Raw genomic sequence first — 26882 nt, 5'->3', positions numbered from 1 at the left:
TATGTACTCCACAAACATATACTTTAATTAAAAGAAAAGTTTGGTCAAAGCTTTCTTGGCCATACTTCACTTTTGGGTCACAGGAGTGCACTTACTTGTGCTCTCCTGTGAACCATAATCAGCTGACAATGGAACAAATCCTGCTGTTGGCTGACCTCGCAGAGCCACTCCAGGATCTGGAAGGATCCCTATCATGTTAAACATGCATTGTTGTTTGTTTGCCTTTAAATAATGTCCTTTCCTCACTCTGTAGGTAGGGATGCTCTAAGGTCCTACCCTTCTTCCTCATGCTTTAGCCTCCATTCATCACATGTACTGTATTCTGCTGGAGCTAGACATAGTATGATTTTTTTTTTAGATATCTGATGTTCATCTGTTATGGTCTGCACACATTTTTGTATTTAAAAGCTTTCTACGATCTGCAAGATATCATTTGGATTGAATCACTGTCTACTAATTCTACTGTGACTGTAAGTTATAGCTACACTATGTTGCCAAAAGTATTGGAAAATCCCTCCAAATCATTGGATTCAGGTGTTCCAATCACCTCCATGACCACAGGTGTATAAAATCAAGCACCTAGGCATGCAGGCTGCTTCTACAAACATTTGTGAAAGAATGGGTCGCTCTTAGGAACTCAGTGAATTTAAGCATGGTAACGTAATAGAATCGGTATAGATTGTCAGTGAGCAGTCAGAATAGGTGAAAAGAGTGTAAGCTGCTGGCACTAAAGGACTGCCCTTGGTATCCTCACTAATAAACTACTAAAGTAGTTCTTGCATTATGTTTTACAATAATTACTTCAGAAATCGCAGATGTTAAGACACTGACATTCACTTGACTTCATTTCGCACTGGTATGACCGGACACTAAGATTGCATCTCCCTGCACGCCCCGCGTCAACTATGAACTGCTGACTTCTCAGGATTCCCATTGAGTTTACCTTTGTAGGGTTTGAATGCTGTCTTTGGTGTTACCATCCCTATCTGACACATCGTGGCTTTCATGATCCTATGTCTGATTGGTGTACAGCCTGACCTGCCTGGGAAGGAAAGTGGAGTCTATAGCTGTTCATGCGCATTTTACATGTGCTTCTGGTGAGTGCATATAAAGGAATATCTTTCACGGATTCACCATCACTGGAAGTCACCTATTCATTTCAGGGATTCATTTTATTGGTCTTTTCTATATTATTGTTTGCTATATTGTTGTCATATGTCATATATTTCACAATAAGTTACCTATTTATTATCACCTAACGCTGATGGCTCAGTGTCACATCAATTTTTTCACTATACTTGAGAGCATACTTAATATTGCTAAAGGAATGGTAGATTCATTTTCACATTCATTTCATTGTCAGTAGAGATGAGCGAAGAAATGAAAAATTCGATTCGACTGATTCGGCGAATTCGTGGACAATATTCGATTCGAGTCGAATAAATTCGCTGTGAATTTAACTTAAAAAAGGGTGTTTCTAGGCTTCAGAGAGACTTAATATTAGTGCAGAACACTGTACCTTTAATTTAAATGCCCTTGGAGTCTGCTGGGGAAGAGAAATAATACTGTCAGTCAGTATGACATGCAGATGAGTGCCGTCGATCTTAGAATCACCGCACACTTCACTCATTTGGGCAGTCACGGGGCCAAAACCAGAGTGTGGAGCCACAGTGTGGCGGTGGAGGCAGCAGCAATGGGAGGCCATACAGCACCCTATGACAAAAATGGAAACCACCAGCAGTGTGAGGAGACCTGAAAGTGGCACATGGCAGAGTGTGGCGATAGAGACAGCAGCAATGGGAGGCCGTACAGGGACCCATGACACACTCTGGACCTGGCAGCAGCATGAGGAGGCGGTACAGGGGCCCATGACAGATTACGGGCCTGGCAGCAGCATGAGGAGTCGGTACAGGGGCCCATGGCAGATTACGGGCCTGGCAGCAGCAATGGGAGGCCGTACAGGGACCCATGACACACTCTGGACCTGGCAGCAGCATGGGGAGGCGGTACAGGGGCCCATGACAGATTACGGGCCTGGCAGCAGCATGAGGAGTCGGTACGGGGGCCCATGACACACTCTGGACCTGGCAGCAGCATGAGGAGGCGGTACAGGGGCGCATGACAGATTACGAGCCTGGCAGCAGCAACTTGGACAGGAGGACGTTCAGCTTCTGCACCGTCGGGTGCGTGCTCGCAAACTGTTGTCTCTTGGAAACGGATTCCAAGAAAGACTGCTGACGGAATCCGTGAAGAGGAGTAGCAGGAGAAGGAGCATCTGAACGAGCGGAATATGCCAACAAGCGACAACAGTGGCCCATGACAGATTACGGGCCTGGCAGCAGCATGAGGAGTCGGTACGGGGGCCCATGGCAGATTACGGGCCTGGCAGCAGCTATGGGAGGCCCGTAATCTGCCAGCACCCTATGACAAAAAATGGAACCCACCAGCAGTGTGAGGAGACCTGAAAGTGGCACATGGCAGAGTGTGGCGATGGAGACAGCAGCAATGGGAGGCCGTACAGGGACCCATGAGAGACTCTGGACCTGGCAGCAGCATGAGGAGGCGGTATAGGGGCCCATGGCAGATTAGGGGCCTGGCAGCAGCTATGGGAGGCCCGTAATCTGCCAGCACCCTATGACAAAAAATGGAACACACCAGCAGTGTGAGGAGACCTGAAAGTGGCACATGGCAGAGTGTGGCGATGGAGGCAGCAGCAATGGGAGGCCGTACAGGGACCCATGAGAGACTCTGGACTTGGCAGCAGCATGAGGAGGCGGTATAGGGGCCCATGGCAGATTAGGGGCCTGGCAGCAGCTATGGGAGGCCCGTAATCTGCCAGCACCCTATGACAAAAAATGGAACACACCAGCAGTGTGAGGAGACCTGAAAGTGGCACATGTTTGGGGCATGATTCATGGCGGATTTAGTCAGTTGTGTCAGGAACTGGTGGTTTGAAATCCAGACTAATCCACGCCTGATTCATTTTCACAAACGTGAGTCTCTCCACACTTTGGGTGGACAGTCGTGTCCTCCGCGGAGTTGCAATACCTCCTGCCGCACTAAACACGCGCTCCGATGCCACGCTACTGGCCGGGCATGACAGCCTTTCAAGGGCAAATTCAGCTAGTTGGGGCCAAAGGTCAAGTTTCGTTGCCCAGTAGTCAAGGGGATTGTCTACCTCGGTTGGCAGGGTGCTGTCCAAGTAGGCCTAAGCCTGTTGTTTGAGGTCCTGCTCCAGGTCCACCTGATGCTGCTGCTGCTGCTGCGGCTGGTTAGTAGTTTCCTCACTGCGCTGGTGAAGAAAGCTACTCATCATCGACTGCAGACTGAGGCAGCCGCTGCTGGTGGAGCTGCCACTGCTCCTACCACCCCACCCCTCCCCTGCTGCCATGGCAGCGGAACACGAGCGCACAGGGCCCACAGTGTCTGAGGATGGACGTTGGCGCAGACAGGCAGAGACCAGCTGACTACATAGGTGTTTTTTATAGTACGTTATTTTGGCCTCCCTCTCAGCAGGTGTGAAAAAGGCCACCATTTTTGAACGGTAGCGAGGGTCCAACAAGGTGGACAGCCAAAAGTCATCCCTCTGTCTGATGGTTATTATTCGGCTGTCGCTACGCAAGCAACCGAGCATGCTATGGGCCATTTGTGCCAAGGAATGCGAGGGACTCCCTGCCTCCATCTCCACAGCATACTGCCACGGTGCGTCTAGGTCCTCTGTCTCCTCTTCCTCCTCCTCTACCAGATGCTCCTGCTCCTCCACTCCTGTCCGCTGAGTGGAAAAACCACCCATTTCACTCAATAATTCCTGAGCACCAATGTCCTCCTCTACCTCCTCCTCTTCTTCCAGTCCTGCCCCCACAGGGGCCATGTGGCGTTGAGATCTGTGCGCCACGTCTACCGCACCCTGACCAGCCATTGTTAACAGCATTTGTTCCAGGACGTGCAACAGAGGAATGACGTCGTTCATCCCATAGTCCTGCCGACTCACGAATAGCGTGGCCTCCTCAAAGGGCCTGAGCAAGCGCAGGTGTCACGCATGAGCTGCCAATGGCTGACATCTAAGTTACACAGGGAGTACCTTTATCTGCTTTTAACATCAGGAAATCTGTGATGGCCTTTTGCTGTTCGTAAAGGCGGTCTAACATATGTAGGGTTGAATTCCACCTTGTTGCAACGTCACAGCATGAGGAGTCGGTATAGGGGCCCATGGCAGATTAGGGGCCTGGCAGCAGTTATGGGAGGCCCATAATCTGCCAGCACCCTATGACAAAAAATGGAACACACCAGCAGTGTGAGGAGACCTGAAAGTGGCACATGGCAGAGTGTGGCGATGGAGACAGCAGCAATGGGAGGCCGTACAGGGACCCATGAGAGACTCTGGACCTGGCAGCAGCATGAGGAGGCGGTATATAGGGGCCTACGGCAGATTAGGGGCCTGGCAGCAGCTATAGGAGGCCCGTAATCTGCCAGCACCCTATGTCAAAAAATTCAACACACCAGCAGTGTGTGAGGAGACCTGAAAGTGGCACATGGCAGAGTGTGGCGATGGAGACAGCAGCAATGGGAGGCCGTACAGGGACCCATGACAGACTCTGGACTTGGCAGCAGCATGAGGAGGCGGTATATAGGGGCTTATGGCAGATTAGGGGCCTGGCAGCAGCTATAGGAGGCCCGTAATCTGCCAGCACCCTATGTCAAAAAATTCAACACACCAGCAGTGTGAGGAGACCTGAAAGTGGCACATGGCAGAGTGTGGCGATGGAGACAGCAGCAATGGGAGGCCGTACAGGGACCCATGACAGACTCTGAACTTGGCAGCAGCATGAGGAGGCGGTATATAGGGGCCCATGGCAGATTAGGGGCCTGGCAGCAGCTATAGGAGGCCCGTAATCTGCCAGCACCCTATGTCAAAAAATTTAACACACCAGCAGTGTGAAGAGACCTGAAAGTGGCACATGGCAGCAGAGTGTGGCGATGGAGACAGCAGCAATGGGAGGCCGTACAGGGACCCATGAGAGACTCTAGACTTGGCAGCAGCATGAGGAGGCGGTATATAGGGGCCCATGGCAGATTAGGGGCCTGGCAGCAGCTATGTGAGGCCCGTAATCTGCCTGCACCCTATGTCAAAAAATTTAACACACCAGCAGTGTGAAGAGACCTGAAAGTGGCACATGGCATGAGAGACTCTGGACCTGGCAGCAGCAGGAGGAGGCGGTATAGGGGCCCATGGCTGATTAGGGGCCTGGCAGCAGCTATGTGAGGCCCGTTATCTTGCAGCACCCTATGTCAAAAAATTTAACACACCAGCAGTGTGAAGAGACCTGAAAGTGGCACATGGCAGCAGAGTGTGGCGATGGAGACAGCAGCAATGGGAGGCCGTACAGGGACCCATGAGAGACTCTAGACTTGGCAGCAGCATGAGGAGGCGGTATATAGGGGCCCATGGCAGATTAGGGGCCTGGCAGCAGCTATGTGAGGCCCGTAATCTGCCTGCACCCTATGTCAAAAAATTTAACACACCAGCAGTGTGAAGAGACCTGAAAGTGGCACATGGCAGCAGAGTGTGGCGATGGAGACAGCAGCAATGGGAGGCCGTACAGGGACCATGACAGACTCTGGACTTGGCAGCAGCATGAGGAGGCGGTATATAGGGGCCCATGGCAGATTAGGGGCCTGGCAGCAGCTATGTGAGGCCCGTAATCTGCCTGCACCCTATGTCAAAAAATTTAACACACCAGCAGTGTGAAGAGACCTGAAAGTGGCACATGGCAGCAGAGTGTGGCGATGGAGACAGCAGCAATGGGAGGCCGTACAGGGACCCATGAGAGACTCTAGACTTGGCAGCAGCATGAGGAGGCGGTATATAGGGGCCCATGGCAGATTAGGGGCCTGGCAGCAGCTATGTGAGGCCCGTTATCTTGCAGCACCCTATGTCAAAAAATTTAACACACCAGCAGTGTGAAGAGACCTGAAAGTGGCACATGGCAGCAGAGTGTGGCGATGGAGACAGCAGCAATGGGAGGCCGTACAGGGACCATGACAGACTCTGGACTTGGCAGCAGCATGAGGAGGCGGTATATAGGGGCCCATGGCAGATTAGGGGCCTGGCAGCAGCTATGTGAGGCCCGTTATCTTGCAGCACCCTATGTCAAAAAATTTAACACACCAGCAGTGTGAAGAGACCTGAAAGTGGCACATGGCAGCAGAGTGTGGCGATGGAGACAGCAGCAATGGGAGGCCGTACAGGGACCATGACAGACTCTGGACTTGGCAGCAGCATGAGGAGGCGGTATATAGGGGCCCATGGCAGATTAGGGGCCTGGCAGCAGCTATGTGAGGCCCGTTATCTTGCAGCACCCTATGTCAAAAAATTTAACACACCAGCAGTGTGAAGAGACCTGAAAGTGGCACATGGCAGCAGAGTGTGGCGATGGAGACAGCAGCAATGGGAGGCCGTACAGGGACCCATGAGAGACTCTGGACCTGGCAGCAGCAGGAGGAGGTGGTATATAGGGGCCCATGGCAGATTAGGGGCCTGGCAGCAGCTATGTGAGGCCCGTAATCTGCCTGCACCCTATGTCAAAAAATTTAACACACCAGCAGTGTGAAGAGACCTGAAAGTGGCACATGGCAGCAGAGTGTGGCGATGGAGACAGCAGCAATGGGAGGCCGTACAGGGACCATGACAGACTCTGGACTTGGCAGCAGCATGAGGAGGCGGTATATAGGGGCCCATGGCAGATTAGGGGCCTGGCAGCAGCTATGTGAGGCCCGTTATCTTGCAGCACCCTATGTCAAAAAATTTAACACACCAGCAGTGTGAAGAGACCTGAAAGTGGCACATGGCAGCAGAGTGTGGCGATGGAGACAGCAGCAATGGGAGGCCGTACAGGGACCCATGAGAGACTCTGGACCTGGCAGCAGCAGGAGGAGGCGGTATATAGGGGCCCATGGCAGATTAGGGGCCTGGCAGCAGCTATGTGAGGCCCGTAATCTGCCTGCACCCTATGTCAAAAAATTTAACACACCAGCAGTGTGAAGAGACCTGAAAGTGGCACATGGCAGCAGAGTGTGGCGATGGAGACAGCAGCAATGGGAGGCCGTACAGGGACCATGACAGACTCTGGACTTGGCAGCAGCATGAGGAGGCGGTATATAGGGGCCCATGGCAGATTAGGGGCCTGGCAGCAGCTATGTGAGGCCCGTAATCTGCCTGCACCCTATGTCAAAAAATTTAACACACCAGCAGTGTGAAGAGACCTGAAAGTGGCACATGGCAGCAGAGTGTGGCGATGGAGACAGCAGCAATGGGAGGCCGTACAGGGACCATGACAGACTCTGGACTTGGCAGCAGCATGAGGAGGCGGTATATAGGGGCCCATGGCAGATTAGGGGCCTGGCAGCAGCTATGTGAGGCCCGTTATCTTGCAGCACCCTATGTCAAAAAATTTAACACACCAGCAGTGTGAAGAGACCTGAAAGTGGCACATGGCAGCAGAGTGTGGCGATGGAGACAGCAGCAATGGGAGGCCGTACAGGGACCCATGAGAGACTCTAGACTTGGCAGCAGCATGAGGAGGCGGTATATAGGGGCCCATGGCAGATTAGGGGCCTGGCAGCAGCTATGTGAGGCCCGTAATCTGCCTGCACCCTATGTCAAAAAATTTAACACACCAGCAGTGTGAAGAGACCTGAAAGTGGCACATGGCAGCAGAGTGTGGCGATGGAGACAGCAGCAATGGGAGGCCGTACAGGGACCATGACAGACTCTGGACTTGGCAGCAGCATGAGGAGGCGGTATATAGGGGCCCATGGCAGATTAGGGGCCTGGCAGCAGCTATGTGAGGCCCGTAATCTGCCTGCACCCTATGTCAAAAAATTTAACACACCAGCAGTGTGAAGAGACCTGAAAGTGGCACATGGCAGCAGAGTGTGGCGATGGAGACAGCAGCAATGGGAGGCCGTACAGGGACCATGACAGACTCTGGACTTGGCAGCAGCATGAGGAGGCGGTATATAGGGGCCCATGGCAGATTAGGGGCCTGGCAGCAGCTATGTGAGGCCCGTAATCTGCCTGCACCCTATGTCAAAAAATTTAACACACCAGCAGTGTGAAGAGACCTGAAAGTGGCACATGGCAGCAGAGTGTGGCGATGGAGACAGCAGCAATGGGAGGCCGTACAGGGACCATGACAGACTCTGGACTTGGCAGCAGCATGAGGAGGCGGTATATAGGGGCCCATGGCAGATTAGGGGCCTGGCAGCAGCTATGTGAGGCCCGTTATCTTGCAGCACCCTATGTCAAAAAATTTAACACACCAGCAGTGTGAAGAGACCTGAAAGTGGCACATGGCAGCAGAGTGTGGCGATGGAGACAGCAGCAATGGGAGGCCGTACAGGGACCATGACAGACTCTGGACTTGGCAGCAGCATGAGGAGGCGGTATATAGGGGCCCATGGCAGATTAGGGGCCTGGCAGCAGCTATGTGAGGCCCGTTATCTTGCAGCACCCTATGTCAAAAAATTTAACACACCAGCAGTGTGAAGAGACCTGAAAGTGGCACATGGCAGCAGAGTGTGGCGATGGAGACAGCAGCAATGGGAGGCCGTACAGGGACCCATGAGAGACTCTAGACTTGGCAGCAGCATGAGGAGGCGGTATATAGGGGCCCATGGCAGATTAGGGGCCTGGCAGCAGCTATGTGAGGCCCGTAATCTGCCTGCACCCTATGTCAAAAAATTTAACACACCAGCAGTGTGAAGAGACCTGAAAGTGGCACATGGCAGCAGAGTGTGGCGATGGAGACAGCAGCAATGGGAGGCCGTACAGGGACCATGACAGACTCTGGACTTGGCAGCAGCATGAGGAGGCGGTATATAGGGGCCCATGGCAGATTAGGGGCCTGGCAGCAGCTATGTGAGGCCCGTAATCTGCCTGCACCCTATGTCAAAAAATTTAACACACCAGCAGTGTGAAGAGACCTGAAAGTGGCACATGGCAGCAGAGTGTGGCGATGGAGACAGCAGCAATGGGAGGCCGTACAGGGACCATGACAGACTCTGGACTTGGCAGCAGCATGAGGAGGCGGTATATAGGGGCCCATGGCAGATTAGGGGCCTGGCAGCAGCTATGTGAGGCCCGTAATCTGCCTGCACCCTATGTCAAAAAATTTAACACACCAGCAGTGTGAAGAGACCTGAAAGTGGCACATGGCAGCAGAGTGTGGCGATGGAGACAGCAGCAATGGGAGGCCGTACAGGGACCATGACAGACTCTGGACTTGGCAGCAGCATGAGGAGGCGGTATATAGGGGCCCATGGCAGATTAGGGGCCTGGCAGCAGCTATGTGAGGCCCGTTATCTTGCAGCACCCTATGTCAAAAAATTTAACACACCAGCAGTGTGAAGAGACCTGAAAGTGGCACATGGCAGCAGAGTGTGGCGATGGAGACAGCAGCAATGGGAGGCCGTACAGGGACCCATGAGAGACTCTAGACTTGGCAGCAGCATGAGGAGGCGGTATATAGGGGCCCATGGCAGATTAGGGGCCTGGCAGCAGCTATGTGAGGCCCGTAATCTGCCTGCACCCTATGTCAAAAAATTTAACACACCAGCAGTGTGAAGAGACCTGAAAGTGGCACATGGCAGCAGAGTGTGGCGATGGAGACAGCAGCAATGGGAGGCCGTACAGGGACCATGACAGACTCTGGACTTGGCAGCAGCATGAGGAGGCGGTATATAGGGGCCCATGGCAGATTAGGGGCCTGGCAGCAGCTATGTGAGGCCCGTAATCTGCCTGCACCCTATGTCAAAAAATTTAACACACCAGCAGTGTGAAGAGACCTGAAAGTGGCACATGGCAGCAGAGTGTGGCGATGGAGACAGCAGCAATGGGAGGCTGTACAGGGACCATGACAGACTCTGGACTTGGCAGCAGCATGAGGAGGCGGTATATAGGGGCCCATGGCAGATTAGGGGCCTGGCAGCAGCTATGTGAGGCCCGTAATCTGCCTGCACCCTATGTCAAAAAATTTAACACACCAGCAGTGTGAAGAGACCTGAAAGTGGCACATGGCAGCAGAGTGTGGCGATGGAGACAGCAGCAATGGGAGGCCGTACAGGGACCATGACAGACTCTGGACTTGGCAGCAGCATGAGGAGGCGGTATATAGGGGCCCATGGCAGATTAGGGGCCTGGCAGCAGCTATGTGAGGCCCGTTATCTTGCAGCACCCTATGTCAAAAAATTTAACACACCAGCAGTGTGAAGAGACCTGAAAGTGGCACATGGCAGCAGAGTGTGGCGATGGAGACAGCAGCAATGGGAGGCCGTACAGGGACCATGACAGACTCTGGACTTGGCAGCAGCATGAGGAGGCGGTATATAGGGGCCCATGGCAGATTAGGGGCCTGGCAGCAGCTATGTGAGGCCCGTTATCTTGCAGCACCCTATGTCAAAAAATTTAACACACCAGCAGTGTGAAGAGACCTGAAAGTGGCACATGGCAGCAGAGTGTGGCGATGGAGACAGCAGCAATGGGAGGCCGTACAGGGACCATGACAGACTCTGGACTTGGCAGCAGCATGAGGAGGCGGTATATAGGGGCCCATGGCAGATTAGGGGCCTGGCAGCAGCTATGTGAGGCCCGTTATCTTGCAGCACCCTATGTCAAAAAATTTAACACACCAGCAGTGTGAAGAGACCTGAAAGTGGCACATGGCAGCAGAGTGTGGCGATGGAGACAGCAGCAATGGGAGGCCGTACAGGGACCCATGAGAGACTCTGGACCTGGCAGCAGCAGGAGGAGGCGGTATATAGGGGCCCATGGCAGATTAGGGGCCTGGCAGCAGCTATGTGAGGCCCGTAATCTGCCTGCACCCTATGTCAAAAAATTTAACACACCAGCAGTGTGAAGAGACCTGAAAGTGGCACATGGCAGCAGAGTGTGGCGATGGAGACAGCAGCAATGGGAGGCCGTACAGGGACCATGACAGACTCTGGACTTGGCAGCAGCATGAGGAGGCGGTATATAGGGGCCCATGGCAGATTAGGGGCCTGGCAGCAGCTATGTGAGGCCCGTAATCTGCCTGCACCCTATGTCAAAAAATTTAACACACCAGCAGTGTGAAGAGACCTGAAAGTGGCACATGGCAGCAGAGTGTGGCGATGGAGACAGCAGCAATGGGAGGCCGTACAGGGACCCATGAGAGACTCTAGACTTGGCAGCAGCATGAGGAGGCGGTATATAGGGGCCCATGGCAGATTAGGGGCCTGGCAGCAGCTATGTGAGGCCCGTTATCTTGCAGCACCCTATGTCAAAAAATTTAACACACCAGCAGTGTGAAGAGACCTGAAAGTGGCACATGGCAGCAGAGTGTGGCGATGGAGACAGCAGCAATGGGAGGCCGTACAGGGACCATGACAGACTCTGGACTTGGCAGCAGCATGAGGAGGCGGTATATAGGGGCCCATGGCAGATTAGGGGCCTGGCAGCAGCTATGTGAGGCCCGTTATCTTGCAGCACCCTATGTCAAAAAATTTAACACACCAGCAGTGTGAAGAGACCTGAAAGTGGCACATGGCAGCAGAGTGTGGCGATGGAGACAGCAGCAATGGGAGGCCGTACAGGGACCATGACAGACTCTGGACTTGGCAGCAGCATGAGGAGGCGGTATATAGGGGCCCATGGCAGATTAGGGGCCTGGCAGCAGCTATGTGAGGCCCGTTATCTTGCAGCACCCTATGTCAAAAAATTTAACACACCAGCAGTGTGAAGAGACCTGAAAGTGGCACATGGCAGCAGAGTGTGGCGATGGAGACAGCAGCAATGGGAGGCCGTACAGGGACCCATGAGAGACTCTGGACCTGGCAGCAGCAGGAGGAGGTGGTATATAGGGGCCCATGGCAGATTAGGGGCCTGGCAGCAGCTATGTGAGGCCCGTAATCTGCCTGCACCCTATGTCAAAAAATTTAACACACCAGCAGTGTGAAGAGACCTGAAAGTGGCACATGGCAGCAGAGTGTGGCGATGGAGACAGCAGCAATGGGAGGCCGTACAGGGACCATGACAGACTCTGGACTTGGCAGCAGCATGAGGAGGCGGTATATAGGGGCCCATGGCAGATTAGGGGCCTGGCAGCAGCTATGTGAGGCCCGTTATCTTGCAGCACCCTATGTCAAAAAATTTAACACACCAGCAGTGTGAAGAGACCTGAAAGTGGCACATGGCAGCAGAGTGTGGCGATGGAGACAGCAGCAATGGGAGGCCGTACAGGGACCCATGAGAGACTCTGGACCTGGCAGCAGCAGGAGGAGGCGGTATATAGGGGCCCATGGCAGATTAGGGGCCTGGCAGCAGCTATGTGAGGCCCGTAATCTGCCTGCACCCTATGTCAAAAAATTAAACACACCAGCAGTGTGAAGAGACCTGAAAGTGGCACATGGCAGCAGAGTGTGGCGATGGAGACAGCAGCAATGGGAGGCCGTACAGGGACCCATGAGAGACTCTGGACCTAGCAGCAGCATGAGGAGGCGGTATATAGGGGCCTATGGCAGATTAGGGGCCTGGCAGCAGCTATGTGAGGCCCGTAATCTGCCAGCACCCTATGTCAAAAAATTAAACACACCAGCAGTGTGAGGAGACCTGAAAGTGGCACATGTTTGAGGCATGATTCATGGCGGATTTAGTCAGTTGTGTCAGGAACTGGTGGTTTGAAATCCAGACTAATCCACGCCTGATTCATTTTCACAAACGTGAGTCTCTCCACACTTTGGGTGGACAGTCGTGTCCTCCGCGGAGTTACAATACCTCCTGCCGCACTAAACACGCGCTCCGATGCCACGCTACTGGCCGGGCATGACAGCCTTTCAAGGGCAAATTCAGCTAGTTGGGGCCAAAGGTCAAGTTTCGTTGCCCAGTAGTCAAGGGGATTGTCTACCTCGGTTGGCAGGGTGCTGTCCAAGTAGGCCCAAGCCTGTTGTTTGAGCTCCTGCTCCAGGTCCACCTGATGCTGCTGCTGCTGCTGCGGCTGGTTAGTAGTTTCCTCACTGCGCTGGTGAAGAAAGCTACTCATCATCGACTGCAGACTGAGGCAGCCACTGCTGGTGGAGCTGCCACTGCTCCTACCACCCCACCCCTCCCCTGCTGCCATGCCAGCGGAACGCGAGCGCACAGGGCCCACAGTGTCTGAGGATGGACGTTGGCGCACAAAGGCAGAGACCAACTGACTACATAGGTGGTTTTTATAGTACGTAATTTTGGCCTCCCTCTCAGCAGGTGTGAAAAAGGCCACCATTTTGGACCGGTAGCGAGGGTCCAACAAGGTGGACAGCCAAAAGTCATCCCTCTGTCTGATGGTTATTATTCGGCTGTCGCTACGCAAGCAACCGAGCATGCTATGGGCCATTTGTGCCAAGGAATGCGAGGGACTCCCTGCCTCCATCTCCACAGCATACTGCCACGGTGCGTCTGGGTCCTCTGTCTCCTCCTCCTCCTCCTCTACCAGATGCTCCTGCTCCTCCACTCCTGTCCGCTGAGTGGAAAAACCACCCATTTCACTCAATAATTCCTGAGCACAAATGTCCTCCTCTACCTCCTCCTCTTCTTCCTGTCCTGCCCCCACAGGGGTCATGTGGCGTTGAGATCTGTGCGCCACGTCTACCGCACCCTGACCAGCCATTGTTAACAGCATTTGTTCCAGGACGTGCAACAGAGGAATGACGTCGTTCATCCCATAGTCCTGCCGACTCACGAATAGCGTGGCCTCCTCAAAGGGCCTGAGCAAGCGGCAGGTGTCACGCATGAGCTGCCAATGGCTGACATCTAAGTTACACAGGGGAGTACCTTTATCCGCTTGTAACATCAGGAAATCGGTGATGGCCTTTCGCTGCTCGTAAAGGCGGTCTAACATGTGTAGGGTTGAATTCCACCTTGTTGCAACGTCGCAGATCAGGCGATGCTGTGGAATTCCGTTCTGCCGCTGCAGCTCAATGAGGGTGTTCTTTGCGGTGTAGGAATGGCTGAAATGCATGCACAGTTTACGTGACATTTTAAGGATGTCTTGCAGTGGGATGGTGGATTTTAGGAACCGCTTGACAACCAGATTGAACACGTGAGCCATGCATGGCGCATGGCACAACCTTCCTTGACGCAGAGCAGACACCATGTTCTTTCCGTTGTCAGTCAACATGGTTCCGATTTTTAGTTTGCGCGGAGACAGCCATCTGTCGATTTCTCTGTTCATTACACTCAGCAGTTCCTCCCCTGTGTGACTACGTTCGCCAAGGCATACCAGGTGCAGCACAGCGTGACACCGTTGCGCCCTGCACATGTGATATGCCGGTCGGGTAATGGGACTTGGCACGGGGGTGGCGGCTGAGGACACGGCGGAAAAAGAGGTGGTAGAGGCGGACATGCTTGCTGGACCAAGGACGTGCAAACGTGGAGGCAAAAGCGTCGTGACCTGTCCAAGTTGCTGGTGCGGCTGTGCCGGCACCACGTTCACCCAGTGGGCCGTAAATGACATGTACTGTCCCTGACCGTAGTTACAGCTCCACACGTCGGCGCTGCCGTGCACTTTGGCAGAGACCGACATGCTCAAAGACTGGCCCACCATCTCTTCTACATGTGAATGCAGGGCTGGCACTGCCTTTTGGGCAAAGAAATGACGGCTTGGCACTCTCCACCGCGGCGCGGCACAAGCCATCATTTCTCGGAAAGGTGCTGAGTCCACCAGTTGGAAAGGGAGGGACTGCAGCACCAGCAACTTGGACAGGAGGACGTTCAGCTTTTGCACCGTCGGGTGCGTGCTCGCAAACTGTTGTCTCTTGGATACGGATTCCAAGAAAGACTGTTGACGGAATCCGAGAAGAGGAGTAGCAGGAGAAGGAGCATCTGAACGAGCGGAAGATGCCAATGAGCGACAACTCCCCTCAGCAGAGGTGTTGGAGCCTTGACTGGCTGATAGAGGGCGATTGACGACGTCGGGTGACGGAGCAAGTAACGGAGCGGGTGATGGAGCGGGGGCTGGGGCAGGCAGAACCGCCGTATGTTTATCACGGTTTTCCCAGGCCACCGAATGGTGACGCTGCATATGCTGACGCAACGCTGTAGTCCCAACATGGGCCCCCTGGCCACGCTTGCATTTCTGGCCACATAGTCGACATACGGCTACGTTTACTTCCTCGGGCGGCTTGAGGAAAAATTGCCACACCACCGAGTAGGAAACTTTGCCCCCGCTACTCTTCACTGGCTGACTGCTACTTCCTCCGTGCGCACCGGCACCACTACTGGCCGTGGTGGTAGGCTGCAGTGGAGCTGGTGCTCTACTCCGTGGACGTTTGGCTCCACTGACACTGATGCGACCCTGCTGCTGTCTCCTGGGCAACCCACCGACTGTTTTGCTCGCTGCCAAGCTGCCACCCTCTTCTCCTGATGATGCGGAAGAAATTGCCTGATGACGACGAGGCTGCCAAGTGCGATCAACCTCCTCATCATCAAGTAGGGTCTCCGCCTCACTACTAGCCCCCTCGGCTGCGTCTGGGTCAGGAGACAGACCTGTCTCTAGACCGGCTACCGAGCCACTCTCCTCGCCAGTACTTGTTCGCTTGGCTGCTGAAAAGGCCGATGTCTCCCCCCGTTCCTGACCGCCCTCTGTTAGCTCTTCCTCACTGTACAGTGGGGCTGAGCCCACAGCATGCGATACTTCGCTTGGTGAGGGAACAGCAAAGGACAGGGGCAGGTAGAGGACACGTGATTTCAGTGGGCTTGGTCCCGGGCCATGCCAACTAACGGTTGTGTCTGACGTACCCACCGACCGTTGGCTGTAGGTGTCAGAGGTGACCTGGGAAGAGGAAGACGACCGAGCCAACCAATCAATGACGGCAGGGTTGTCGGTGGAGACACGACCGCTGGATGACACCGGGAGCACTGGCCTCTGGCTGCGAATACTGCTGCCTCGACCCCTTCCTCTGCTGCCACGTCTGCTCGCTCCTAAAACATTGCCTCCTCTGCCACTCCTCTGCATGTTGTCTGACATACTATTTAATTCAACGATTAGGTGTCCCTGAGTAACAATTCTCTGGCACTCAGTAACAATTCTGTCTGTCCCTGAGTATGAATTCTGTGGCCCTGAGTAACAATTGTGTGTCTGTGCAAGTAACAATTCTGTGTCTGTGCAAGTAACAATTTTGTGTCTGTGAGAGTAACAATTCTCTGGCACTCAGTAACAATTCTGTCTGTCCCTGAGTAAGAATTCTCTGGCACTCAGTAACAATTCTGTCTGTCCCTGAGTATGAATTCTGTGGCCCTGAGTAACAATTGTGTGTCTGTGCAAGTAACAATTCTGTGTCTGTGCAAGTAACAATTTTGTGTCTGTGAGAGTAACAATTCTCTGGCACTCAGTAACAATTCTGTCTGTCCCTGAGTAACAATTCTCTGGCACTCAGTAACAATTCTGTCTGTCCCTGAGTATGAATTCTGTGGCCCTGAGTAACAATTCTGTCTCTGTGCGAGTAACAATTCTGTGTCTGTGCAAGTAACAATTTTGTGTCTGTGAGAGTAACAATTCTCTGGCACTCAGTAACAATTCTGTCTGTCCCTGAGTAACAATTCTCTGGCACTCAGTAACAATTCTGTCTGTCCCTGAGTAACAATTCTCTGGCACTCAGTAACAATTCTGTCTGTCCCTGAGTAACAATTCTCTGGCACTCAGTAACAATTGTGTGTCTGTGCAAGTAACAATTCTGTGTCTGTGCAAGTAACAATTTTGTGTCTGTGAGAGTAACAATTCTCTGGCACTCAGTAACAATTCTGTCTGTCCCTGAGTAACAATTCTCTGGCACTCAGTAACAATTCTGTCTGTCCCTGAGTATGAATTCTGTGGCCCTGAGTAACAATTCTGTCTCTGTGCGAGTAACAATTCTGTGTCTGTGCAAGTAACAATTTTGTGTCTGTGAGAGTAACAATTCTCTGGCACTCAGTAACAATTCTGTCTGTCCCTGAGTAACAATTCTATGGCACTCAGTAACAATTCTGTCTTCCCTGAGTAACAATTCTCTGGCACTCAGTAACAATTCTGTCTGTCCCTGAGTATGAATTCTGTGGCCCTGAGTAACAATTCTGTCTCTGTGCGAGTAACAATTCTGTGTCTGTGCAAGTAACAATTTTGTGTCTGTGAGAGTAACAATTCTCTGGCACTCAGTAACAATTCTGTCTGTCCCTGAGTAACAATTCTCTGGCACTCAGTAACAATTCTGTCTGTCCCTGAGTATGAATTCTGTGGCCCTGAGTAACAATTGTGTGTCTGTGCAAGTAACAATTCTGTGTCTGTGCAAGTAACAATTTTGTGTCTGTGAGAGTAACAATTCTCTGGCACTCAGTAACAATTCTGTCTGTCCCTGAGTAACAATTCTCTGGCACTCAGTAACAATTCTGTCTGTCCCTGAGTATGAATTCTGTGGCCCTGAGTAACAATTCTGTCTCTGTGCGAGTAACAATTCTGTGTCTGTGCAAGTAACAATTTTGTGTCTGTGAGAGTAACAATTCTCTGGCACTCAGTAACAATTCTGTCTGTCCCTGAGTAACAATTCTCTGGCACTCAGTAACAATTCTGTCTGTCCCTGAGTAACAATTCTCTGGCACTCAGTAACAATTCTGTCTGTCCCTGAGTATGAATTCTGTGGCCCTGAGTAACAATTGTGTGTCTGTGCAAGTAACAATTCTGTGTCTGTGCAAGTAACAATTTTGTGTCTGTGAGAGTAACAATTCTCTGGCACTCAGTAACAATTCTGTCTGTCCCTGAGTAACAATTCTCTGGCACTCAGTAACAATTCTGTCTGTCCCTGAGTATGAATTCTGTGGCCCTGAGTAACAATTCTGTCTCTGTGCGAGTAACAATTCTGTGTCTGTGCAAGTAACAATTTTGTGTCTGTGAGAGTAACAATTCTCTGGCACTCAGTAACAATTCTGTCTGTCCCTGAGTAACAATTCTCTGGCACTCAGTAACAATTCTGTCTGTCCCTGAGTAACAATTCTCTGGCACTCAGTAACAATTCTGTCTGTCCCTGAGTAACAATTCTCTGGCACTCAGTAACAATTGTGTGTCTGTGCAAGTAACAATTCTGTGTCTGTGCAAGTAACAATTTTGTGTCTGTGAGAGTAACAATTCTCTGGCACTCAGTAACAATTCTGTCTGTCCCTGAGTAACAATTCTCTGGCACTCAGTAACAATTCTGTCTGTCCCTGAGTATGAATTCTGTGGCCCTGAGTAACAATTGTGTGTCTGTGCAAGTAACAATTCTGTGTCTGTGCAAGTAACAATTTTGTGTCTGTGAGAGTAACAATTCTCTGGCACTCAGTAACAATTCTGTCTGTCCCTGAGTAACAATTCTCTGGCACTCAGTAACAATTCTGTCTGTCCCTGAGTAACAATTCTGTCTGTCCCTGAGTATGAATTCTGTGGCCCTGAGTAAGAATTCTCTGGCACTCAGTAACAATTCTGTCTGTCCCTGAGTATGAATTCTGTGGCCCTGAGTAACAATTGTGTGTCTGTGCAAGTAACAATTCTGTGTCTGTGCAAGTAACAATTTTGTGTCTGTGAGAGTAACAATTCTCTGGCACTCAGTAACAATTCTGTCTGTCCCTGAGTAACAATTCTCTGGCACTCAGTAACAATTCTGTCTGTCCCTGAGTATGAATTCTGTGGCCCTGAGTAACAATTCTGTCTCTGTGCGAGTAACAATTCTGTGTCTGTGCAAGTAACAATTTTGTGTCTGTGAGAGTAACAATTCTCTGGCACTCAGTAACAATTCTGTCTGTCCCTGAGTAAGAATTCTCTGGCACTCAGTAACAATTCTGTCTGTCCCTGAGTAACAATTCTCTGGCACTCAGTAACAATTCTGTCTGTCCCTGAGTAACAATTCTGTCTGTCCCTGAGTATGAATTCTGTGGCCCTGAGTAAGAATTCTCTGGCACTCAGTAACAATTCTGTCTGTCCCTGAGTATGAATTCTGTGGCCCTGAGTAACAATTGTGTGTCTGTGCAAGTAACAATTCTGTGTCTGTGCAAGTAACAATTTTGTGTCTGTGAGAGTAACAATTCTCTGGCACTCAGTAACAATTCTGTCTGTCCCTGAGTAACAATTCTCTGGCACTCAGTAACAATTCTGTCTGTCCCTGAGTAACAATTCTCTGGCACTCAGTAACAATTCTGTCTGTCCCTGAGTAACAATTCTGTCTGTCCCTGAGAATGAATTCTGTGGCCCTGAGTAAGAATTCTCTGGCACTCAGTAACAATTCTGTCTGTCCCTGAGTAACAATTCTCTGGCACTCAGTAACAATTCTGTCTGTCCCTGAGTAAAAATTCTGTGGCCCTAATAACGTTTCTGTGGCCCTAAGTAACAATTCTCTGGCACTGAGTAACAATTCTGTCTGTCCCTGAGTATGAATTCTGTGGCCCTAACTAGCGTTTCTTTGTCCCTAAATAACGATTCTGTGGCCCTCATTAACAAGTCTGTGTCCCTGAGTAATGGTTCTCTGTCCCTAAGTAACTTCTCTCTGTCCCCAATTCTCGTTTCTGTGGCCCTAACTCTGTCCCTGTCCCTAGTACAGAGCGGTCTGCCTCTGTTCAATGACTGCAGGCAAATGAAGATTTCCAAAATGGCCGCTATATATACCTCGACCATTACACAGTGCTGGCTGGCTGGCTGCTGATTGGCTGATGCGATCACATGTCGTTGAGGAATGCATTATGGGGCAGCGCGCCTTGTCTGCGCGCCTTCCCCGACATCCCCGCTCCGTCGCCGCACATGTCAGCCGCCATTTTCGGAAAAATTTCGATTCGCGCGTCCGAATTAGGCTGTTTTTCGGATTCGGCACGAATCGAAATTTTTCCGAAATTCGACTCGAATTCCACTTCGGATACTTCGATTCGCTCATCTCTAATTGTCAGCACTGTTTAGAGCGCCTCACTGTGGTTTTTTTGAGTACTGCTGCTATATATTTATTTATTGCTGCTATATTTAATTTATTAGTAGATTTTATCTATGTCAATATATTGTCAGGGCTCCGGGTATGACCAGAGGTATGTGAACTGACGCAGGGAAACGCAGGCTTCAGATATGTTATAAATGATATAATTTATTAATACTAACAATATATACACGCAGTGCAATACTAAAACATAACACAGTGCAAACGAACCAAACCAAACCACCCACAGATAACAATACATACAATGCAAGCGTAATCAGGCAGGCCGGGTCAATAACAATCAGGCAGGTAGGAGCAGGAGGAGCAGGCAGAGAGTAGTCAGGTCACGAGCCGGGTATAGCAACTAACGGACAGGTAGGTACAGGGGGTCAGGCAGAGAATGGTCGGGGTCACAAGCCAGGGATCAAACAGGAGAAGTCAGCAGAGGTCTGGATCAGGCAGGGTCGGCAGCGAGTCAGTCAGGCAGGAACAGGAACAGGAATGCAGGTAACAAGATACAGGGGCCCATAGAAAAACACACACCAAGGCACAGATTGCAGGTCTGGCCATCCCTTAAATACACCTGCAATCAGCCTCAGGTGTTTTGGCTGACTGCAGGGTTGAGTCTCTGATTGCTGAGAGCACCCGCTGGCCAGCCCTGGTACTGCAGCCCAGAAGGCAGGTGAGTCCCACCATTATTGGCAAGTCCATTCCTGACATACATACACATGTTTAAGATGCACTGATGATTTGACGATTATATATTAACTCCTTATTCAAGCGCTGCACCTTTTACATTTCATGGTACCGTGATAGGTTGCCACCTGTGCAATAAGTCCATCCGTGAAATTTCCTTGACACTAAATATTCCACAGTCAACTGTTAGCGATATTGTAACTAAGTGAAAGCAACTGGGAACAACAGCAACTCATCCACGAAGTGTTAGGCCACGTAAAATGACAGACCCCTTCAGCGCATGCTGAAGCTCACAGTGTGCAGAAGTTGTCAACTGTCTTGCAGAGTCAATAGCCAAAGACCTCCAAACTTTGTGTGGCTTTCAGATTAGCACAACAACAGTGCGTAGAGAGCTTCATGGAATGGGTCTCCATGGCCGAGCAGCTGCATTCAAGCCTTACATCACCAAGTGCAATGCAAAGCATCGGAGGCAGTGGTGTAAAGCACGCCACCACTGGACTCTAGAGCAGTGGAGGCATGTTCTCTGGAATCACAAATCACGCTTCTCTGTCTGGCATTTCGATGGATGTGTCTGGGTTTGGCAGTTGCCAGGAGAACGGTACTTGCCTGACTGCATTGTGCTAGGTGTAAAATTTGGTGGAGGGGGATTATGGTGTGGGGTTGTTTTTCAGGGGTTGGGCTTGGCCCCTTAGTTCCAGTGAAGGGAACAATATCATGCTCCCAACTTTGTGGGAACAGTTTGGGGGATGGCCCCTTCCTGTTCCAACATGACTGCACACCAGTGCACAAAGCAAGGTCCATAAAGACATGGATGAGCAAGTTTGGGGTGGAGGAACTTGACTGGCCTACGCAGAGTCCTGATCTAAACCCAATAGAACACCTTTGGGATGAATTAGAGTAGAGACTATGAGCCAGGCCTTCTTGTCCAACATCAGTGCCTGACCTCACAAATGCGCTTCTGGAAGAATGGCCAAACATTCCCATAGACACCCTCCTAAACCTTGTGGACAGCCTTCCCAGAAGAGTTGAAGCTGTTATAGCTGTAAAGGGCGGGCCAACTCAATATTGAACATTACGGACTAAGACTGGGATGCCATTAAAGTTCATGTGCTTGTAAAGGCAGGCATCCCAATACTTTTGGCAATATAGTGTATCTTGCCCCAACTGGATCAGTTATAGAGATCACACTTGCATTACTTAGTTCGGGGAGGCAGAACAGTCTAAAAAATCATTTAGCTTTAGTCAAAAAATGTTCTAAAGCTCCAGCAAAAAATCATGTATGCTCCAGTTTAAAAATCATTTATAGCTCTGTAATACACTGTGAAATGTGCTATTTTTACCCTGGATATACACCAGCTTAGGATTGTGCAGCCATTTTCATACAAGCCTGTACATGCTTGGGAATATGGCTGCTTTCAAACTTTCACACCGAAAGAAAAATGCATGACTAATAAATCCTATGGAACTCCTCCACTCCTCCCACCACTCCATTCCCCACAGCCATCTCCTCCTGTACCACCTTCCCCTCCCTCCTAGATTGTAAGCTCAAAAGAGCAGGGCCCTCGAACCCCTCGTGTATTGTATTGTTACTGTCTTGTCTCATGTTCTGTCCCCCTTGCTACTGTACAGCGCTGAGCATACCCTTTGGCGCTATATAAATACTGTATAATAATAATAATAACTGTTCACACTGGTCAGTTGCGGGTCTGTTGCAGTTTTCTAAGTCCCACTTGCTGCAGTTTTTGGTGCATGTTTGGTACATTAAAAAAACTTCATCAAAACCGTACCTCCCCACCTGACCTTGTTATACAAGTTAGGTTGTGCATTATACTGTAAATGAATACAGTAGCAGCTGCCTGCATTAATAGATGCCACCCTGATTTCTGTGTACAATACCTTCTCAAACAAATGAGACAGAAAGCATGCCTTTCACAACCTCCACACATAGAGCTAAGCAACTAATACATTTTTCAGGGACTGCCAATTAAAGTGGAACTGAAGTAATGCTGTAAGCCTAGGTTCACACTTATGTGGTGCGTGAAACACAGCGATCCCTGTGTGTTTTCTGCACTACATTGCAATCGCACTATGTTTGTGATCTGCTGAGGGTGTCAATACAAAGTTAACACCCTAAATGCATTGTAATTGGAGTGCGATTTGCCCACACTGGATCATATGGTACAAAACAAACATGTGATGCGGTGTTCCAGTGGAGCTCCAAAAAAAGTGTGTGCACTCTTTGGTGCAATGCGATATAATTTGAGTCTGGGGCACTATTCCTCCTACTAAAACCAACAATGGAGCACTACTCCTTCTAAGACCAATGATGGGGCACTACTCCTTGCACTGACACCGTCGATGAGGCACTATTCCTTCCATTGATGCCAACAATGGGGCGCTATTCCTCCTGTTAAAACCAATGATGGAGCCATGTTTACCCCACTGATGCCGAGACATTTTCTACCCACACTGGTCACAGTACGCCCCCCTAAATCCTGAAGGAGAGTAAACTGGTCCTTTGTTTAAAAAGTTTGGAGACCCCTGATCTAGTACATCATACTTTATCAAAGGCATAAGTAGCTTAGTGTTCCTTCAAGAAAAGCCTGGCTTAACCTATCAAAAGCCGTTTCAGCATCAGTAGATAAGAGCAGTAAAGGGAGCTTTCTGGAATGAGCAGCATGAATAATAGCAAGAGCCTTTTTGTATTGTCCCTTGCTTTTTGGTGGACACAAATCAGATCTGGTTCAAGTGATCAATGTCAGAAACATACGAAATCATTCTTATAGCAAGTATCTTAGTACATAACTTGCGATCTATAACAGGTAACAGGTAACAGGTAACAGGGTGGTGCTAGATGACATAAAAAGTATCCAAAATCATAAACTTCCCCAAAAATGTGAAAAACAATATATGCAAGGTCATAAAATATTCAAATACTTATATACAAATAAATGAGTGTGTAGCACCCTCCTAGGTAGCTAGGGGGAGCTAGACTCAAATTGTTAGTTAGGGGCTGAGTAACAGCCCAGGTGCAACAGTCAGAGGTAGGTTAAATTTGGATCAGAGCTGAGAGGCTCTGCAAGTCAGCTCTCTGAGACTTCCCCCTGCCCTGAGGAATGGCTGGTCTGAACTCTTGAGAGATCCTGACCAATCCCCAATGGGGAGACTTGGCATGGAGTCAGGATTGCCCTTAAAAGTGTCAGAGCCTGCTCAGCTGCAGGAGAGTTCGAGTGGAAGAGGAAGATATAAGGCTGAAGAGCAGGAACCTGGGAGGGGGCTCAGATAGGAGAGGGACTCACCTCCAGGCAGAAGGATCTGGGAAAGCTGAATGCTGGGAACTTCACCATCCTTCTGAGAGGACCACCTGTGTGGCAGGAAAGGCCAGCTAGAAGGCCTTGTAGCAGCCACCGACTGTCAGGAATGGACTGGCCAGCAATAGTGGGACTCAGCTGCCTTATGAGCTGCAGTACCAGGGCTGGCCAGCGGGTGCTCCCAGCAATCAGAGACTCAACTTTGCAGCCAGCTAACACCTGGAACTGATTATGCTGGGGTATTTAAGGGTTGGCCAGACCCACAGACTCTGCCTTGGTGTTGTGTTTGTCCTGGGCCCTGTATCTGTCCTGCATCCTGTTTCTGTTCCTTTGCTGACCCTGCCTGATCTGAACTGCTGCTGACTTCTCCTGCTCTGATCCCGGCTCGCTCCTGACCATCCCTCTGCCTGACCCTCTGTACTACGCTGCTTGCTACCTGTTCTGATCCCTGGCTTGTGACCCTGACCATCCCTCTGCCTGACCCTCTGTACTACGCTGCTTGCTACCTGCTGAACCTGGCCTGTGACCCCGACCATTCTCCACTTGCTCCCCCTGTACCTACCTGCCCAATTGATATTGACCCGGCCTGCCTGACGACGCTTGCTTGTATGTACTGTTATCTGTGGGTGGTTGGTTGGGTTTGGTTGCACTGTATTATGTTTAGTATTGCACTGCGTTTATGTTTGTATTGTTAGTGTTAATAAATTATATTGTTTATCACATATCTGAAGTCTGCGTTTCCCTGCGTCAGTCACACACCTCTGGTCATACCTGGGAGCCCTGACATTACACCAAGGCCAATCCTGACCAGAAGTGGCTGCACAGGGAAGCCATCTTGGCTTGTTGCTGGGAAGGATGGATCTGGATGAGGTTGCGTATTTATATCTGCTAGTGTTTGATGACAGGGAGTATGCTTATCAAACTCTGAAGGAGTATACCCGGGATGAACTGCTAGAATGTATACGGCTCGCTCATGTTCTAGTAGATCAGGGCACAGAGTTCTCTGAGGTGCAGCCTTTGATTGAGGTTTGTGCAGAGTTGGTTTCATCTGGTACCCCCGAATGCAGGGATGAATTTTTGCCACCATTTAGTGCAGACCAGGTAGAGTCCCTGGTATGGTTATTAGAGGATGATGTGGGTTACTTTCTGGAGCGTTATTCCACATGTTCACCACAGACACTAAGAGATTGTATAAACGCAGTGCAGTCATTGACCAGACAGGCTTTGTGTAAGCTCAGCTTTGTTCAACCCATACTGCAGACATGGACAGACTTGTTGCACCCAGCCCCAGTCAGCTTACAAAAACCCAGTCCTGCTTCTAACTCTACTCCTGTATTCCCAACAGCTCCTCCAGTTACAGCCCAGTATACTTGGCTATCTACCGCATGTCAGTACCCTGTTCCCACTCGCTGCACCTATCCTGCCTTTAACCCTGTAAAAAAGCCCTCTGTAGCAACTGCTCCCTCTCCTGTTCCATCCTCCAGTTCTTCTCTGTCTCCAGCTGCTCCATTCGTTTGCAGACCTGCGTTTACTTGCAGTGCTCCAGTAGTTAAAACCAGAAAAAAGCGAAAATTCTTTCCAACCAATACCATCCTGCCAGTATCCAAACCGGTGAACCTGCCTTCCGTGGTTCAGCCTGAAGCCTCTACTCAGCCTGAATCCTCTACTCAGCCTGATGCCTGTACTCAGCCTGATGCCTGTCACCCCGCCTGGGGGCCCGGCGCCCGCTGCTCCGCCTGGGGGCCCGATGCCGGTCGCCCCGCCTGGGGACCCGATGCCGGTCGCCCCGCCCGGGGGCCCGACGCCTGTCGCCCCGCCCGGGGGCCCGATGCCTGTCGCCCCTCCTGGGGGCCCGGCGCCCGCCGCTCCGCCTGGGGGCCCGATGCCGGTCGCCCCGCCTGGGGGCCCGATGCCGGTCGCCCCGCCCGGGGACCCGATGCCGGTCGCCCCGCCCGGGGACCCAATGCCGGTCGCCCCGCCCGGGGGCCCGATGCCTGTCGCCCCGCCGGGGGCCCGATGCCTGTCGCCCCGCCTGGGGGCCCGATGCCTGTCGCCCCGCCTGGGGGCCTGATGCCTGTCGCCCCGCCTGGGGGCCCGATAACTGTCGCTCCTCCTGGGGGTCCGGCGCCCGCCGCCCCGTCTGGGGGCCTGAGACCTGTCGCTCCGCCTGAGGGCCCGAGACCCGTCGCTCCACCTGGGGGTCCGGCGCCCGCCGCTCCGCCTGAGGGCCCGAGACCCGTCGCTCCACCTGGGGGTCCGGCGCCCGCCGCTCCGCCTGAGGGCCCGAGACCCGTCGCTCCACCTGGGGGTCCGGCGCCCGCCGCTCCGCCTGAGGGCCCGAGACCTGTCGCTCCATCTGGGGGTCCGGTGCCCGCCGCTCCGCCTGGGGGCCCGATGCCTGCTGCTCCGCCCGGGGGCCCACTGCCTGCTGCTCCGCCCGGGGGCCCGTTGCTTGCTGCTCCGCCCGGGGGCCCGGTGCCTGCTGCTTTGCCCGGGGGCCCGGTGCCTGCTGCTCCGCCCGGGGGCCCGGTGCCTGCTGCTCCGTCCGGGGGCCCGGTGCCTGCTGCTCCACCTGGTGGCCCGCTGCCTGCTGCTTCGCCTGGTAATCCGATGTGCCTCTGCCCGGAGTCCTGCCCGATGTGCCTCTGCCCGGAGTCCTGCCCGATGTGCCTCTGCCCGGAGTCCTGCCCGATGTGCCTCTGCCCGGAGTCCAGCCCGATGTGCCTCTGCCTGGAGTTTAGCCCGATGTGCCTCTGCCTGGTGTGCCTCTGCCCGATGTGCCTCTTCCCGGTGTGCCTCTGCCTGGTGTGCCTCTGCCCGATGTGCCTCTGCCCGGTGTGCCGCTGCCCGGAGTCCTGCCCGATGTGCCTCTGCCCGGAGTCCAGCCCGATGTGCCTCTGCCCG

General features: G+C 51.9%; 1 protein-coding gene across 1 annotated transcript in view; it reads left to right on the top strand.

Annotated features, from left to right (window-relative positions):
* LOC149458639 (inter-alpha-trypsin inhibitor heavy chain H3-like) overlaps positions 1-26882 on the top strand; it is a 263380-nt gene that overhangs the window by 174336 nt on the left and 62162 nt on the right. The window lies entirely within an intron of this gene.

This window comes from Staurois parvus, unplaced genomic scaffold (genome assembly GCF_062004578.1).
Source record: "Staurois parvus isolate SC_StPar_1 unplaced genomic scaffold, SC_StPar_1.0 ptg000282l, whole genome shotgun sequence".
Classification (NCBI taxonomy): Eukaryota; Metazoa; Chordata; class Amphibia; order Anura; family Ranidae; genus Staurois; species Staurois parvus.
The sequence above is the reverse complement of the archived record's forward strand: the minus strand, read 5'-3'. Positions and strand labels throughout refer to the sequence as shown.